Below are 6,000 nucleotides of genomic sequence, written 5' to 3'. Positions count from 1 at the left end.
CTGTCAGTGCCCCCTGTGCTGTCAGTGCCCCCGTGCTGTCAGTGCCCCCCGTGCTGTCAGTGCCTCCTGTGCTGTCAGTGCCTCCTGTGCTGTCAGTGCCTCCTGTGCTGTCAGTGCCCCCCGTGCTGTCAGTGCCTCCTGTGCTGTCAGTGCCCCCCGTGCTGTCAGTGCCCCCTGTACTGTCAGTGCCTCCTGTGCTGTCAGTGCCTCCTGTGCTGTCAGTGCCCCCCGTGCTGTCAGTGCCCCCTGTACTGTCAGTGCCCCCCGTGCTGTCAGTGCCCCCTGTACTGTCAGTGCCTCCTGTGCTGTCAGTGCCCCCCGTGCTGTCAGTGCCCCCTGTACTGTCAGTGCCTCCTGTGCTGTCAGTGCCCCCCGTGCTGTCAGTGCCCCCCGTTCTGTCAGTGCCGCCTGTGCTGTCAGTGTCTCCTGTGCTGTCAGTGCCCCCTGTACTGTCAGTGCCTCCTGTGCTGTCAGTGTCCCCCGTGCTGTCAGTGCCCCCCGTGCTGTCAGTGCCGCCTGTGCTGTCAGTGTCTCCTGTGCTGTCAGTGCCCCCCGTGCTGTCAGTGCCCCCCGTGCTGTCAGTGCCCCCCGTGCTGTCAGTGCCCCCCGTGCTGTCAGTGCCGCCTGTGCTGTCAGTGTCTCCTGTGCTGTCAGTGCCCCCTGTGCTGTCAGTGCCTCCCGTGCTGTCAGTGCCTCCCGTGCTGTCAGTGCAGTCAGTGCCGCTCTGCGCTCTGTGCCTGGTTCCTCCTCTCCCCGGGACGCGCTGGGGGATCCGATGACGTCACTGGCCGCGCTCTCGTCCCCGCTCTCCGCTCTCTTCGCCCCTGTAGTTGTGTTCTGGGAAGCGGTGCCAGGAATCACCGTGGTGTCTGCCCGCACCGGAGCCGCCTCTGCCCTCACACTCCGGCTCAGCAGACATTACTGTGCAGCGCTCGCCACCTGAGGCAGCAATCCTCCTCCTCCTCCTCTGAAGAAGAAGCAGCTCACTAATGCAGAGGGCAGCACCGGCACACTGAGGGCAACCTGTGCTGCCATGACAGGGACAACCAGGGGACGCTCCACGCTCCCGTCCCTCCCGACTCCGCTTCCTGCCCCCTCCTCGGTGTGACAGGTACTGTGCCAGCTGCTGTGCCAGGCTGAGTGTTCCCAGGGATCCCCCCTCCTCCTCTCCCCTCCTCCTCCTCGTGTGAACTCTGCCTTACCCCCTGGCCAGCACACATCATGCCCACACATAGCTGCCAGTGACAGGAAGGAGCGGAGCCTCTCCCCGGCTGTCAGTGGTGGCAGGAGGAGGGGGCAGCAGCAGCGGCGACTTGTTACTCATGGAGGATGTGCCCGGGATTATTAGTGTGGTGCCCACAACGCTGGCATGGTGACGGTGACCGTCTGAGCCTCCGATCCGGTGAGTGGCTGCAGCCCCCGCATGTGCATGCTATCAGGTCTGTGTCCCCCCACCTGTCATCACTCCTTGCTGGGTGTGTGATGGGTGGCATGGAGCTGGGCGCTAGAGCCGTTTGCCTGTTGCCTTGGCAATGATCACTATTGTGCCCTGGCATCCCCTCTATGTGCTGGGTGATCCCCTCACAGAGCCCTGGGATTGGAGGAAAGCCCCCCTCAGTGGTTACCCTGTGCCCATGTGCACAGGGCATGGGGGAGAGCAGGGCACATCATTAGTATTGGGACAGATGAGGATGCTGGCAGTGTACTGGTGCCATGGACAGCTGGCACCCCATGAGGGCATATGGTCACATGCCAGCCTGCTTTATCAGGGGTCTATGGGTGCTGTCCCCATATCACTGTGAGTAATACTGGCATAGGATGCCAGCCTCACCACCTCCCCCACTGCAGTCACTGCGGTGCCAAGGACATGGATGCCACTAAAAAATAGGAAGCCCAGTATAGAGACTAGTCGTATGCCCACCCCCTCCCTGTGCCTATAGGGGGGGCTCCTGTGCAATTGGGAAATGTGGGGAATACCCAGGCTGGGAATGTATGCAGATTATGGAGAGGTTGGCGTCATATCCACAGGAATGTGTATGGCTCCTAATGACAGCAGTCAGGGGGAGAGGGGGCACAGGTCTGCCACCGCCTGGGCTCCGTCTATTTAAGGTTTCCTTCCCCTCTCCGGCTAAAGAAAGGACCCATATAGGCACTCCGGGCATCATGTGTTGCAGTCTGTGTGGCATGATGCCCACTGCCATGGAGTGACCCTCTGTATTCTCTCTCTCGCTAATATATATACACATGGCAGAGCAGGGCAACAGCTCTATCCTATGTCATATATGTATATACAGACTATAAAGGGAATACACAGGGTGTATATATCTATCCTGTGTACACACATACATGCACATGGTAGAGCAGGGCAACATCTCTATCCTATGTCATATATGTATCTACAGACTATAAAGGGAATACACAGGGTGTATATATCTATCCTGTGTACACACATACATACACATGGCAGAGCAGGGCAACATCTCTATCCTATGTCATATATGTATATACAGACTATAAAGGGAATACACAGGGTGTATCTATCCTGTGTACACACATACATACATGCACATGTCAGCGCAGGGCATCAGCTCTATCCTATGTCATATATATGGGAATACACAGGGTGTATCTATCCTGTGTACACACATACATACATGCACATGGCAGAGCAGGGCAACAGCTCTATCCTATGTCATATATGTATATACAGACTATAAAAGGTATACACAGGGTGTATCTATCCTGTGTACACACATACATACATGCACATGGCAGAGCAGGGCATCAGCTCTATCCTATGTCATATATGTATATACAGACTATAAAGGGAATACACAGGGTGTATCTATCCTGTGTACACACATACATACATGCACATGGCAGAGCAGGGCATCAGCTCTATCCTATGTCATATATGTATATACAGACTATAAAGGGAATACACAGGGTGTATCTATCCTGTGTACACACATACATACATGCACATGGCAGAGCAGGGCATCAGCTCTATCCTATGTCATATATGTATATACAGACTATAAAGGGAATACACAGGGTGTATCTATCCTGTGTACACACATACATACATGCACATGGCAGAGAGGGGCATCAGCTCTGTCCTGTGTCTTATATATGGGAATACACAGGGGGTGTATGTATATATATATATATATATATATATATCCTGTCTCTGTATACAGCTATAAGCCATAGGTTATACATATGTATGTTTTTCCTGATATGGCAGCCATATGGGACCTGTCACCTGTGCAGTTTCTGCTGGGCCACATTCACACTGTTGGCCGGGTACATGGTGCGATTGTCTCTCAGTGTCGTCCAGTGATGCCCCCTTGCCAGGAATGCCCTGTCTGTGTGCCACTGTGCCCGCATACACAGCTTTCTGCCATCTGACCATGCAGTGACATCCGGCTACTATTACTAGTCTGTTTTTGTTGTCCATGTCCTGTGAGCTGCTGAAATATTCATGCTCGTCTGTCTGTCTGTCTATCTGGAAACTTGAACCCCGTGTCCACATTTACTCTATAGCCTGTAAAACATACTTCACATATCTGTAGATCAGCGTCTCTGGGGGTCTCAGAACTGGGGATGCACTAGATAAAGGGAGGATTGTGGGGAAGCCATTTTTGTTCCAGGCTTCCATTGTGGATCACTGTATTTCCCCTCCATTGGCTGATAACAGGGATCAATAGCTTTCACATAGAGAGTGACTGATAATAATAAAGAGAGAATTTCCCGTTAGGAGTGTCGGTCCTGCTGCTCTTCTTCCCATTGCAGATCTGTGGGTGCAGGGTCCTGCAGGGCTGTGTCTGGGGGTAACACACACACACCTTCCCATCCATTCAGCCCCAGACCTTCGCTGTCTGGGTCTATGTTCCCTGTGTCTTCGGATGCCTGTGTGTTCTCAGGAGTGGGTGGAACATTGGCCCGTTCCGGGAATGTTCCATGACGTGTAATAGTCACAGGAAGGGGGTTAACAAGGGGCTCTGCCTGCCATCAGGCCAGATGTTCTCCCTCTTTCCTGCTTTCTTTTCTTGCAGAGCATTACCCTGCAGGGAGAGAGTGATCTCCTCTCTGTATGGTGAATGCCTAGGAATAGCTGGGATCCATTGTCGATGGGCAGGCGTGTCGTCATCTCTGCTGGCAGCCTGGGAAACTGTGCATTAATCCAATGTACATTGTCCCATGGGATTTCCTATGTCAGAAGAACAGTACTATCCTCCCCGCTTGCTTGGGGGATCCTTCAGTGGAAAATCCCAGCTCCTTTCCTGCTTTTCCCACCCTTTCCGTGCCCTGGATTAGAGAAGCAGATAAATATCCCAAGCCTCGCAGAATTGGATGTAGCATTGTTATTCCTTCATCTCTTGTGGATTGCAATATTCTTTATCTACGCTTTATATATTCAGAAGCCATATACACATCAGTTCCAGCTATGTGGTAGCATAAGGGTTAAAGCATTATGGTTATTTTTATAAACAACGTGTGTAAAAGTCATCATTTTTATATATGATATTGAATCTAATGTATACATTTGGTTGGATTGATTTAAACATTGTTGTTTTCATTTTTATTTCACAAATAAATAGTGCAAATGAAAATATGACACTTTATAATATATCTTATCAGAGAAATCTGCTTCTTTCTCCTCCTGGACCCCTAAAGTCTCTTCAAACCTGGATAGATCCCTAAAAAATAATTTTGTAAATTTCTTTGAAAAAGTTAAAAAATTGCTGCTACATTTTTAAACCTCCTAAAATGTAAACAAAATAAAATAGCATTTTACAAATGGTGCTGATGTAAAGCAGACATGAGGGAAATATTATTTATTAATGTTTTGTTATGGTATGTACCATCTGAATTAAAGGAATAATCATGTAGAGTTTGAAAATTGCTATTTTTTTTACATTTTTGTCAAATTTCTGAAATTTTTTATAGATAAACACAAAACATATCGACCTAAATTCACCATTATCATAAAGTATAATGTGTCACAAAAAAACAGTCTCAAAATCACTTGAATGTGTCAAAGCATTCTAGAGTTATCATCACATAAAGTGACACTGGTCAGATTTTTAAAATTTGGCTTCGTCACTAAGAGGTTAATACTTCACTGGTAAAATCGTCTTCAGTGAACACATTTCCCATTATTGAGACTGGAGATGACCGTTGGTGCTCTTAAAGTTCTATGAAGAACATTCATTGTTGTTTCGGCAAAATGTGTCTGACTCTATCTCCTCTTTCCTCTTCCTTTCCCCTCTATAGAACCCTATAAGCACCAACTGTCATCTCCTATCTCAGTAATGGCAATATCTGTCTTCGTTGAATTCAGATTTTAACTTAAAACGGCTGTGAGGCTATGTGCACACGCTGCGGATTCACCTGCGGGTTTTTCCACGCGGATCCGCAGGTAAAACCGCAGGTAAAGTGACCTGCGGTTTTCCTGCGGTTTGGGTTGCGGTTTTCCCCTGTGGTTTGGCACCTGGACAATGGAATAGGTGCCAAACCGTTGCAGAATCCGCAGAAACAATTGACATGCTGCGCTTTGTAAACCACAGCAAAACCGCGCGGAAAAAAACGCAGCGTGAGCACAGCGGTTTTTAAAACCCATAGGGTAACATGGTACAAACGCTGCGGAACCGCACCAGAATCCGCAGCGTGTGCACATAGCCTGACTCTTTAAAGTGATCTGCTCAGCTAGGGTTAGTGGACATGTGACATCTTAGGGTGCAGTCGTCATGGGGTCCCAATGCAGTTGCAGCTGACCGTACCTACAAGTCTCACCGGTTGAAGGGAATCCTAAACGCTCTATAGGCCTCTTGTAGATGTCTGATTTGTGTTTTTTGCGGATAGCACTTGTACCTGTGATAGACCATGGAGCTATTCTCTTGTCTGGGATTTTTCACAATTCGAGAGGTCTGCAGAAAATCACAAAGACATGTCCGACAATGGGTCCGTGAAACAATCGGTCCATGCTCGGATGAC

The 6,000-nt window shown here is 49.5% G+C and overlaps 1 protein-coding gene across 1 annotated transcript in view; it reads left to right on the top strand.

The window, feature by feature from the left end:
• The first annotated feature begins 747 nt into the window (after positions 1–747).
• HIVEP2 (HIVEP zinc finger 2) overlaps positions 748–6,000 on the top strand; it is a 261,592-nt gene continuing 256,339 nt past the window's right edge. The window contains exon 1 of the mRNA XM_073575665.1: positions 748–1,402. The gene's annotated coding sequence lies outside the window, so the exon portion shown is untranslated. The remainder of the gene's footprint in view (positions 1,403–6,000) is intronic.

This window comes from Dendrobates tinctorius, unplaced genomic scaffold, assembly GCF_039654945.1.
Source record: "Dendrobates tinctorius isolate UK_male_01 unplaced genomic scaffold, ASM3965494v1 ptg000046l, whole genome shotgun sequence".
In the NCBI taxonomy this organism is placed as follows: Eukaryota; Metazoa; Chordata; class Amphibia; order Anura; family Dendrobatidae; genus Dendrobates; species Dendrobates tinctorius.
Note: the sequence above shows the minus strand (reverse complement) of the source record. Positions and strands in the feature narration are given on the sequence as shown.